Source organism: Myotis daubentonii, chromosome 2 (assembly GCF_963259705.1).
Source record: "Myotis daubentonii chromosome 2, mMyoDau2.1, whole genome shotgun sequence".
Taxonomy (NCBI): domain Eukaryota; kingdom Metazoa; phylum Chordata; class Mammalia; order Chiroptera; family Vespertilionidae; genus Myotis; species Myotis daubentonii.
Window position 1 is genome coordinate 164497068 of NC_081841.1, and position 13513 is coordinate 164510580.

The window sequence follows — 13513 nt, forward strand, 5'->3', positions numbered from 1 at the left end:
CCATCAGATTGGCTAAAATTTTACTCAACAATTACTAGGGGAAATTTGGGTTTGCTTAAAAATGTTTCCATATATTTGACATTAATATAGTAGAATCCTGAGAAATCATTGTAGGAGAATAGAAAAAAATATAAAATTAATTAATCGATAAAGCAAAAATACTTTTACAAAATCAAGGGGGGAAACTTCCAGTTTCCTTTTTATGTCATTTTGGTGTTGATCTAGTTTAGAGCTCAAAAGAGATAAAAGCCTTGTGATGCTTCTGTTTTTCCTCCTCTATTGCTTCTTTGTAGCTCCTATCACCTTGATATTTACAAAGCCTCTTTCATAGCTGACCTGTGTTTTTACCATTTTGTTTCAGCAGTCCTGCCCCATTCCTCCTTTTTATATATTTTTTCTTTGTGATACAAACCTGTCATGTTGTGCGTGTTTTGCATTGGGGGTTCTCACAATTTAGACATATCCATGGGATTCTCCCCACTTTCTTGTCATGAAAATTTCTTGAAGAGCTTTTTTCCTTACCACAGAGAATAATCGACCACTCGTATTACTACTGACATATGAAGATTTTAATCATTCCTTATTGTTTGTTTCATTTTTACTTGTAGTTGGTCCCCACAGCCCTAGGCCAATCTTGTGTGTTTTCATGCAGATGTCTGTAATGAAAGGGAACGCTTGGGAGCACCAGAGAGGAAACACAGCTCTTCTCCCATAGCCAGAGCTACAATGGCAAATAGTTTCCAGCAAAAATAAATGCTAGAAAGCAAATTGAAAGGAATCAAATCCAAGGGTGTTACCAGAGGAAAAGGGGGTGGGAGTAGTAAAGGGTAAAGGAGGCCAAATATATGGTGATGGATGATGCTTTAACTTTGAGTGGTGGGGACACAGTGCAACATACATATAATGCATCATAGAAATGTACACTTGAAACCTATACAATCTTATTAATCAATGTCACTCCAATAAATTTTAATAAATAAATAAATAAAGCATTTTAAAATTCTGAGTGTGAGTTGTAATTCGACAGAATTAAACAGATGAGACTTTTACAGAGCCATATGTATATGAGCATAAATACTGCAATTGTTTCCATAACATTCAGTCTATAGAGATTTGTACATTGTTCCTCTTTGTGCATATACTTCAGCATATAATCTCTTAATACAAAGCGGATGGGAACTCTAACAACCTTTTTATCTTCATGTGATGGTGAGCATCGCATTAAGCAAGCAGAATGTCACTTTTTAGATGAATGGGTGAGAATAATATAATAGTGAAAAGTCACACAAACTACCTGCAGCATTACAAAGCCCAGTTGGAAGGGATTGATTTTCTGTAGCTATTGTCAAAAATGCTTTAGAATTTCTTTGACTTTTCTTCTTGGGTAGTTGAGTCATAAATGGCAGTGATCTACTGAGTCATTTTCAAAACCAAGATCTTGTACTTTCACTTTGCAATGACTCCAGTGTAAACCGGCCACCATCATCTTGTACCTAAAAATTTCTCCACATATTTCCTTTTTATAAACATTATTTTTAAATATTAAAAAAAAAGAGAACTCCATTATTTCAGAGAACAAACATTTAGACATTTGGGCAAATTTATGCTCCTACATGTATACTCTTAAAAGTATTCTTTGAGGTGGTCTATCATCACAAGAGTAAGTTTTCTTGAAATTTCTGAGTTGTAGTATATTTGATGTTTCCCCTTGAGTTTTCTTTGTTCATGATCCTGATCACAACACAAATTCTTTGAGAATCAAATAGTGATCAGATAGAATGAATGTGTGTGGATAAAAGCAGCTACTGCTAACTCATTAGATGTATTGATCTATCAAGTAACAATCACCACATCACATTTATTAAAATTGTAATAGTGCTTATAAACATTAATAAGGTCTGCAATGTTTTCAGATGTTTTGAAACCCTCAAATAATCATTGAAAAAGAAATTTGGAAGAAATTGGAATTTAAAAGGCAAACCTAGAAATCTAAAATTAAAGTGAAAATGGCCCTTTAAAAACACCCTGTGATGGCAATTGAAATTATTTTAACTAATTAATATCAATCATTCTATGTTCAGACATATTTGAGGGATACTATTCTAAGGAGTGCTTTCTGCTAATAATACAGTAATGTTATTGCTATGCCTTAAAGATATTTACCAAATTTTTTAAAAAATCAACGCCAATGTTGCCTTTAAGGAATATGAACATTCTTTGGGTCATACTTATGGAATATAGCCTCAGAAAGAACTTTACTACTCAACTACAAATCAATTAGGGTCCTAAACTATGCAGCAAGTATGTAACTCCTACCTACAATACGAAGAGTGTTTGCCAGTAAAATTGGTGGAGAAATCAGTGGGCTCTTGGACCTACAGGCATGTGAGCCATTAATAAATGATGCAATGAAAAAAAAGGACTTTCTCAGTTAGTAGTGGCTTATTTGGTGAAGAAGTAAAAATACGTTTGGTTAAAAGAATACCTAAAGTGAAATGTGTAGAATTGACCTCATTCTCCAAGAGCCCAACTTAAGTTTAAGGGCCTTTGTGAGTAAATGCGGTTTCCATTTGCCAGTGGTGATTCCGCAAAGATTTATGAGTAAGTGATTTTCTCTTGCCAATGGATCTGAAACTAGTGGAACACAGAGGGAATATATTTGTCTCCACGAAGACGACAACTTTCTAAGTAGGTATTTTTAAAATCTCATGTGAGGAAAACTTCACTTTTGTGAAGAGGTTTATTATCCCCCCCCCCATCTTTTTGAGGTTTTATTGACAAATAGAATTGTATATACTTAATGTTTGGATGTCATTGTATACATTGTGAGATAGTTGCCACAAACAAGCTAATTAACATATCCATCACCTCACATAGTTACCTGGTGTATGTGTGTGGTGAGAATACTCTAGCAAATTTGAGGTGTCAGTTCAGTATTGTTAACTATAGTCACCATACAGAACATCAGCTCTCCAGAACTCATTCATCTTACATAACTGAAACTTTGTACCCCTTGACCAACATCTCTCCATTTCTCTCCCCCACCCTAGCCCCTGGAAACCACCGTTCTACTCTGTTTCAATGAGTTTGATTATCAGAAATAAATTCCAGTTCTATGCACTCCAACTTTGTAAGAAATGTATAAAGTTATCTATGTGTCTGGCACAGAGTAGATGCCTAATACTGCTGAATTTGATAAAGGGATTAAATAATCAATATGGTTGCATAGAGTTTGGTTCATGTTCTGTAATAATAAATGAAAGAAAATGAAAAATAGATAATGAAGCAAACTTTCTAGGTTTCAGAAATTCATTACATCTTGAACAATGAATAGAAACTCATAAAATATAGATAAAATATGTGCAATGGGTTCACATATTATAAATTACAAATGTGAATATTAGAGTTAGAAAACCAATCATAATAAAAGGCCAAGAGGCACCATGACCAAAATGACCAAACGACCAGTCACCATGAGGTGGCATTGACCACTTCTCGGTCCCTACCCATCTGCCAGGGAGCGGGGGCAAGGCAGGATTGGGGACTGGCGACTGGCTAGTGGGCTGAACTGCTGGCCTCTTGGTCCCTCCCCCCCCCCCCCACATACACACACACACACAGGCTCTGATGGATCAGCGATGGTGAATGGGAGAATGGGGGAATTCAGGTGGGTGGCAGGAGGACCAGGCTGGCTGTCAGGCCATTGGGATCACCAGCTCATCCCCGGCTGCTCGGGGGCTCAGGCCTGTGGGAAAGCAGGTGCCGGCAACTTCTCCATGAGCGTGCACTGGCCGGCTGCTGATGGAACGTGCTGCCCACTCAGGGCGCTCACACCGGGTGGGTAGGTCGGGTAGGTAACGGGCATGCCCCACAGCCTCCGACAGCAGCTGAAGCCCTAGCAGCAGTGGCACCTGCGTGAGCAGTCCGAGCAGGCAGCATGTTCCATCAGCGGCTGGCCCAGCACAGGAGCATGGAGGTGAAGTCTCCGGCGCCCTTTCCCACAGGCCTGAGCCCCGGAGCAGCCAGGGGTGAGCTGGTGATCCCAACGGCCTGACGTCCGGCCTGACGTCCAGCCTGGGGACTGGCGAACGGGCAGAAGATGGCCCTGATCACAGGAGGCGAGGCCTAGGGACCCTACCTGCTCGATTTAATCATGCGCTGGGCCTCTAGCTACTTATAAAACAAGTCATGTGATTTGATTTGTTAAACTTCAGATTATGCACATTTTTCCAGAAGGTGGCATGATCATTTGGAAAGAACATTCTCTTACAGCCTGAGGTTTGGGAATAGTTTGGGGCTCACATGGAGTAATTGTGGCAGTGGCTCTGCCAGCATCTTGGCTTATATTTGGTGTCTAACAACATTATAAAACACACCCTTTTGTTTGTTAACCATGGGACCCAAGCAAGTCAATTAACAAAGCTCCCACTTTTTGTTGTTGCTGTTGTTAATGCTCATTCGAGGATATTTTTCCATTGTTTTTTTGTTGTTTTGTTTTGTTTTGTTTTAGTAAGAGTGGAAGGGAGGAGGAGAGACAGAGAGAGAGAAACATTGATGTGAGAGAGACACACATCTACTGGGGGACCTCCAATACATGTCCGACCAGGGTCAGGGATTGAGCCTGCAACCGAGGTACATGCCTTTGACTGGAATCGAACTGGGGACCCTCAGTCCTCCAGCCAATGCTCTATCCACTGAGCAAAACCGGCTACTCTCACTCTTTCTAGGTGCAGTAAAGCCTTGGCCTATGTTAGCTCTATTTTCATAACTCTGAAAATAGAGATTATCATCCCCATTTCACAAATTAAGACCCTGAGCTTTAGAGAAATCCAACAGTCATATATAAAAGGCACAGCTAAATCCCTGGTGTACAGAAAGTTCTTTATAAAATACTGCTACCCTATGACCAAATAACCACCAAGGAAATATTATAGAATAATGGTCCGGGGGCCTATTTTAGGGTGAGACTCAGTGAGCTGAGGTCATGTCCATGCTCTGCCACTGAGCAAGACACAGAATCTCTATGACTTGGTTTCCTCATTTGTAAGTGGGGATTGTAACTTGATCTCCCTCATGAAGCTGTTTGAAGATTAAATGAAATAACACAGGAAAAGCACGTATGTAATCTGACACATAAACTTCATGGTGATATGTGTGAAAGTATTTTGCAAAGCATAAACATTCTACATTGTTTATCTTCATCTAAATTTGTAATCACAGACATAAAGCTAAAATAAAATTTTTTCAAAGCAGTCATTTTATAATGACATATAATTCAATGTAATAATTACCCTTTATCAAAAAGAATAATACCACATCTCAAAATAAGGAAACTATGGAAGTGATATTACACTGTTTAAAGTGGGTACACAAAGAACTCATACTTTAATTCAAAAATTTCTTTGCATTTTTCTTTTTTTATATTAAAAAATGTTCCAAATGCCATGTATAAAAAGTCAATTTTTAAATGTGTTTCAGTAAATAACCAGGCAAGCTACAATTCTTATGATTGATTCAAATCATTGATTGCAGCCTGACAACTTCACCTTTCTTAATTATAAAATACAATTTCAGTTTTGTGCTTTCCAACCCAAGATTTACAAAAGCTAAGAGTACTATCTGCTCAGTCTCCGATTAGGAGCAGTGCCACTTTTTCAGATCTTATCAGATTGGGTTTGGATGATAATTACTTGGGAAGTGTTTGATCTCAATGATGAATACATGATTAGTTTTTCATGAAATCAGTCAACCACACCGAACAGCACTACTCATGTGAAACCTTGTTGATTTAGCTGTTAAAAAGCACACATCTCCCTCAGTTCAGATATGGGACATCAGTCTTTGGGGAAAAGAGGGGGGGAAAGAGGGCAAGTTTGTGGGTAATGATATTGCAGAGGCAGATATTTAAGGTTTGCTAATTTTCTTCTCGATTATATTCACCTCTTACCTATTACGTGACCACAGGTTCCATCTCAGTTATGGATTTTAAAAAAAAAAGATTTCATGAAACCTTTGTTATTTCTCAACCCCTCAGAGGGTTTTGCCCTGATGAATAATATTTTATATGTGAAATGTTTATGTGATTTTTCACAGAGTGATAACCTCGCTAGCGCTTAACTTTGATGCATTGCGATCACTGGTTTTCCTCACTAAAGTGCTTTTACAAACCCCTCCCATAAATTGACTTAAGAGTTAGAAATGGAACATTCGATACAACTTGGGTGCTCAATGGAAAAATGTCTAGGAGAGTATTTTATGTTTGTTTTGCAAATATATATGGCTACTTTTTCTAAAAGGCCTGGGTTGAGGGTGTTTTGTCTCTTGGTTGATTTGTATCTGTGTGCATGTATGTGTTTTTCTATGATGTAGGCTGTTTCTCTAAGAGTCAATGTAACTTTCATTTTCTTACATTTCAAGTGATCTAATACTCAGAAACCAGATAAAAGGATTCAATTGTCAGTCTTTACACAGCATGCATTTGTTTAAAGGGGTAGAAGCATTGCATTTTGGAAAAAAAAAGGAAATAAATTTTGTTTATATTTTGTATTTACCTGATCTTTTTTACTTAAAATGGTCCTAAAATAAAGAATTCTCGAGATTATTTTTAATGAAAAGATCCTTATAAAAAAGGTTTCATATCTTCAGCTTTATTCTAATAATTAAAAAACCACTATGAAGAAGGAGCATACATATATTTCTATTTCATTTGGATTATCCTCTTTCAAAAAAAAATCTTCAACAATATTTTGACCAAGATGCTTTAGAAATTATGTCTAGTTCTTTCTTTGTGGGCACAAGGAAGAAGAGATTTAGGAAGCTTATCTGAATATTTTGAATATTACAAAATCTAAACCCTAGCTTTAATGTAATAACTGAGCCCTGAAATATTCTTGACCATGGTCTTACAACCTCGGCACGATTGACATTTTGGACCCGATCATAATAATTCATTGTTGTGGGGCTTACCCTGTGCATTGTGGGATATTTAGTCTCTTCCCTGGCCTCCACCCACTAGATGCTAGTAGCACTTCCCACCCCAGTTTTGTCCTCTGGCAACAAAATTGCCCAAATTGAGAACAATAGTTTTAGACAAAAATTTGGGAAGGATGGGGTTAAGGTATCCAAATAATTGCCTTCACTTTCTCTTACAGACAAGAACCTTATTTTTCTTATGGGGGTGTGTGTGAAGAATGATACAGATTTGTATCATTTTTTAACAGAAAAGAAGGCAAGCATTAATGTTAATGAGACCTATTCGTCCAGTAAATAAAGAACAGACTATGAGTAATATGCAAATGCCACTGACTAGTTACTACCACAGCCTCTCTTCATTTTTATAAAAAGAACGCAGCTCTATAGCTTAAATTTGGAATTTGGAATTAAAAGAAGTGGAAAGAATACCTTCAAAAAATATAAGAATAAAAAGAGCAGACCCTTCATTTTGATTATAGGTATTGAATAAATTTGATAAATTCTAACATTACAATGAAGTCATTTTATTGATATGAATGGTTTAAGCATATCCTTATTAGACTAGGAAAAGATAGGATGTCTTTACAGTGTTGTGAATATTACCAAATTGATAAAATAAGCAAAACCTTGGTGTGGTTGTGGAAAGATTATCCTAATACTATAAAATCTTCATGGACTCCTCACTTAACTATTATCTCATTATTCTGTTCCAAGGGAAGAACAGTCAGACCGACATTAAAACAAATTAAAATAAATTTAAAAATAACGATAGTGTAGTACAGTTTCTGTCATTGGGAGCTAATGAGTGCATTTCAGTATTGACTAGTAACTACACTGATACAAATGCCACTGATTTGGAGTCATAAATTTTAGGGCATTGCAGGCTCATCTATATATATAAAAGCCTAAATGACCATCGCAACCGAAAGGAACGACTGAACAGGCTATGTGGGGCGACTTGCTGGCAGGGGGGTTAGTGAGGGGCGACCAAATGACCGAGCAGCAGGTTGCGTGAGGCGACCAGGCCAGCAGGGGAGTCAGTGAGGGGCGACCAAACGACCAAGCAGCAGGCTGCGTGGGGTGACCAGGCCCAACGGGAGGCAGTTGGGGGTGACAGGGTCAGTGGGGGGGGACAGTGAGGGGCGACCAGGCTGGCAGAGGGAGGCAGTGAGGGGTGACTAGGCCAACGAGGGGGGGCAGTTGGGGGTAACCAGGCTGTCAGAGAGGGCAGTAAGAGGCAACCAGGCTGGTGGGGGGCCAGTTAGGGGTGACCAGGCTGGTGGGGGAGGCAGTTGGGGGTGACTAGGCTGGCGGGGGGGGCAGTTGGGGGTGACCAAGCCAGAAGGGGGGGCAGTTAGGGGCGATCAGGCAGGCATTCAGGTGAGCAGTTAGGAGCCAGTGGTTCCAGATTGTGAGACATCCCTCGAGGGGTTCCAGATTGGAGAGGGTGCAGGTTGGGCTGAGGGGACCCCCACTAATTTCATTCACCAGGCCTCTAGTATTACTATAATAAGCTCAAATATTCATTTCACGTAAGAAAGCATATAACCCACAGTAGACCATCAGAAATACCTGTTTGTTTTTTTCTTCCAGCAAAGCTCCATAGCTTTAAAAAGGAATCCACTTACTCATTGTATTGAAGTCTGAAATAAACCTGAAAAGCAACCATGGCAAATCAGTTTTTGTTATTGCCAAGAGTATGGCTTCGTTATCAGTGCAATTATTTACTGCTATTAAAAATTAAGTTGATGTCATTGCTTTAAAAATGTTTTCCTATGGCCCTAGCCAGTGTTGCTCAGTGAGTAAAGTATCTGTCCATTCATGGAAGGGTTGAGGGTTTGATTTCAGTCAAGGGCATATACCTGGGTTGTAGATTTGATCCCTGGCCCCAGTCAAGTGCCTATGGGAAGCAACCAATCAATGTATCTCTCTCACATCAATGTTTCTTTCTCTTCCTTTCTCCCCCTCTCTCTCTCTTACTCCCTCCTGTTTCTCTTTTTAAAAATCAATGGAAAAAAATATCCTTGGGTGAGGATTAACAAAAAATAAAAATGTTTTGCTATGGTTTACTGACAATATTTCAAATCAGCCTATTGGCTGGTTTAAAGAATGTTTTAATAATAGATAAAACAGCTAACATTCATTGAGTTTTTACAATGTTACCAGTAGTGATATAAATTCTTACATGTGTCATTTCATATAATCTTTAAATCAACCGTATGAGGTAGGTGCCATCATTACCCTTACTTGCAGCTGAAGAATGTTTCCCTTGGTCCACCAGCTGGAAACACAGCTGGGATTTGAATAAGGTGGACTCTCCTCAGAATTTACTCGTATATGCCTTTTAGTGTGTGTTTTATAATAGTGGACACGTATTATCTTATTTTTTTTTTCTTTACAAGTATTTAAAATAGGTAGTTTACAATAGTTACTTAAGTCAGGTCTTTGGTGAGGTGTGGCCCAGAGAGACTGAGTAATCTGTCAAAGATCAAATAACTGGAAAGAAGTCAGTTGATTTTGAATATAATTTACAATTCCTAACTCATAACTAGGGTCCCATTTACCCACCATTTGCACAAGCACACATGATTGCATCATTCTTCTACGTGGCTATAATGATTCTGCCCAGATGCGCCTCCGCCACACTCTCCCTCTGGGCCTTGCTTGTGACTGAGAGCACACAGTGGTGAGCTGGGTCCCATCAAAGGGCTGTGGCCTGGAAACACAGCAAAGCTGATTGGCCTACACGAACAAACTGCGTCCTTGGCTGGGTGACCCTGTCAGCTGAGCTAACTATAGAGAAGCCAACGTAACCAAAACAGGGAACTAAAAGAATGGCGTAGACCAGTGATGGCGAACCTTTTGAGCTCGGCGTGTCAGCATTTTGAAAAACCCTAACTTAACTCTGGTGCCGTGGCACATATAAAAATTTTTTGATATTTGCAACCATAGTAAAACAAAGACTTATATTTTTTATATTTATTTTATATATTTAAATGCCATTTAACAAAGAAAAATCAACCAAAAAAAATGAGTTCGCGTGTCACCCCTGACACGCGTGTCATAGGTTCACCATCACTGGCATAGACGCACAGTGTGCCTTCCTTTTGGGGGTGATGTTTCTTTCTTGCTCACTAATCACAAGTTATAACAGAATTCTGATTTCAACTAGTTTCTTAGGGAACAACTCTAAATCTTAATGAATTGCCATCATTCCACTGATATCAAGGAAAAAAATATACACGCTCACTATCCTATTACCAGTGGCTCAGGAACGAATACTAGCAGAATTAGCAGTGTGAGAGTCCACCCAGGTGTCACTGCTAAGCTAAATGCTCATACACGTGGAAAAAAACTTGTAGACAGAATTGTACTTTTTTAGTTTGATTCATATTTACAACGGAATGCTTTGGAATGATAGATGGATTCACTGCCGAGGGTAAGGAGGCAGTGGCTTGGAGTGCCATGACTGGATGACTGGGGCTGCAGCTACTTTTGCCACAAGATGCTTTCCCTCAGGCATTTTGGATCATTTCTGTACAAGGAGTTGCCCTGAGTGATAGGCTAATAGGACTAACACCAGGAGTTCCTGTGACAGTGTGCAAATAAGTAAGTGACTAGAGATAGATTTATTAATAGAAACAGTAAGGAGGGCAACTCAGCCACAATAGGTCAGGAGGCACAAGAAAAATTACATTGGCAATAATTTGGGATCTCCAATTGAGCCCAGGTAAAGGCAGCCTTGTCTTTGCATGAGTGAAAATCAGGCCTTCTGTATCCTTGAGGCTACTCAGAGGAAAGCCACATTTCTGTAGGAATTTAAAATGTTTGTAGCCCCAGGGAATGAACACAGACCTCTGAACCAAGGACAGGCATGGGATATAAGAATGGCTTAAGTATCCCAAAAAAATACATGAAATTTTCATTAAGCATCCTTCTGAGAAAGGTATGATTGAACTAAAATGCTGCTTCTGGCTGTTAGGAAAATAGGGCCTAAAATTATAGCCCATAAATATTCAATTTTCACAAAATACAGAAAGGATGGGAAGGACTTTCTGCAAGCTGTGTGAGGAGGGCACAGATAGAACCAGCAGATCCAAGGGAAATGGGAAGCAGACCAAGAACTGGCTTTTCTAAAGCTCTGAGAGCTAGCCAGTGACTAGAGAAGATGTTAGTCATTTATTAAAATCTAACTAGAACGTTAGTCACTCAAAATCTCCCTAATTTGAAAGCCACAGAACCAAAACAATAGGGTTTGAAGTAACCAAGTTAAAGATTATCCTTTTCTTTTTAAAGAACAGCATAGCAATCTCCTTGAATTATATCTTATTTTAGATAAACCAATATTGAAGTAATGACTTTTTAACATATTATTTTATCAAGTAATCAATGTTCCCCCAAAGTAATTTATTCAGCTTCATTTATTCAATCATCAGTGAGCTTCCTACTATGTGCCCAGAACATTAGTTGATGTCATTCCACAGGGCTATTTATTGGTTTTCATGGGACGACGTCACTTCCTGAGGGACAGGCCTTTCTCTGTGAACAATAGAAAGAACAGCAATTCAGTGTAGAATTTGAGGAAGCTGGGGAACATTTTCTTTCTTTTCTTGACCTGAAAAGTCATGGACCACAGTCTTAAGAAAATAGCTTATTCACAGGAATTAGAAAAAAATTGCTGAAAAGAGTTCTGTGCTTGAGAAAAGAAACAACGTCCATGTCGTAGAATTGGTGATTTCCACTTCCTCTGCAAAGACCAGGTGGTCCACTGACTGAGGGGAGTCTCAGCCAAGGTCCCGCTCTTGGGGAGAGACCTGAACAGTAGTTTTGACAGATGGAATAGTCTGAGGTAACTGTAGAGCCCTAAGAGAATCACCACTAATCATTGCCAAGGCTAGTCCAGACTGATTGCTTTGGGGTAAAAGACAGCATAATGTTTCCTACAGAATATTATATGCAACATAAGCGTTTACTTTAACCATCCTTCTAGATTAAGAGTAAAGCAACAGCAGAGTTCTAAGTAGGTTGATTAGAAAATAGACAATAAAAAACCTAGGCATTTCCAAGACCTTCACAGACCAATATGACAGCCACTAGCCATGTGCTATTGACCACTTGAAATATGGCTATTTCACCAAATTTCAAAGACTTGGTATGAAAATGGATAATATCTCATTAATAATGTTTAGATTATTTACATGTTGACATGATAACATCTTTAATATACTTGGTTAAATAAAATATTTCATTAAAATTAATGTTATGTGCTCCTTTTTCACATTTTCTAATGTTGCTACCAGAAACTTTAAACTTACATACATGGCTTGCATTTATAGCATGTGTCCTGTTTCTTTTAGATATGGTACTTTGAACATATACATGACACATAGTACACTATTTTTTTCTGTTTGAAAAGATTCACTATCTTGTCGGATCTACACTACAACTCAATGACTTGGCCATCCATTCCTCATTTTATAAATAAGAAAACTTAAGGGTCATGGAGCATGCCTTAAGTCACATAACTATTCATTAGTTGAACCAGGTTTGCCTCATACCCAAATCCATACCTACCTACCTATCTCTCTCTAATATTCTGTTAAGGCAACCTTTTTTTAATTTTTATTTTTTTAAATATATTTTATTGATTTTTTACAGAGAGGAAGGGAGAGGAATAGAGAGTTAGAAACATCAATGAGCGAGAAACATTGATCAGCTGCCTCCTGTACACTCCCTACTGGGATGTGCCCGCAACCAAGGTACATGCCCTTGACCGGAATCAAACCTGGGACCTTCAGTCTGCAGGCTGATGCTCTATCCACTGAGCCAAACCGGTTAGGGCAAGGCAACCTTTTAACTTAGAAATGTGTAAGATGTTATGAGAACAACTAAATATTCTCTGTGAAATAAAAAATATATAGTTTATTAAAGACACTTAAAACAGCTACAAACTGTACATGTATGTAACCAGAGTGGTATTACAGTGTTCTCTGCAAACTGCTCCTCACAGAGTGGATGGAAACATGAGCGACAACTGTGTCATGTATATTCTAGGCATTTCTCATTTATTTCAATTATTTCCCAAAACAACTCTTAAAAGTGAGATAACTAAGGCTCAGGATGATTAAGTGATTTGTTTGGTATCCCAGGGTCAGCTCATCAGCAACAGAGACAAGATTGAACTTAATAAAGTCTGATTTCTCTCCCTATACCAGAATACTTTGGGTCCTTTTGTGATCAATAGCCAATATATTTTTTAAAACATGTTTTTATTGATTTCAGAGAGAGAAAGGTACAGGGAGATAGAAATGTTGATGAGAGAGAAACATCAATCAGCTGTCTCCTGCATGTCCCCTACTGGGGATCAAGTCCAAAACCTGGGCCTGTGCCCTGACCTGGAATGGAACCGGAAACCTCCTGGTGCATGGGATGATGCTCAACAAACTGAGCCACACCGGCCAGGCCAACACCCAACTTTTTAGCAACTTGTCTAGACTCTGTGTTATCATATACTCTATTTTCATAACCTATTCTAGTCTAT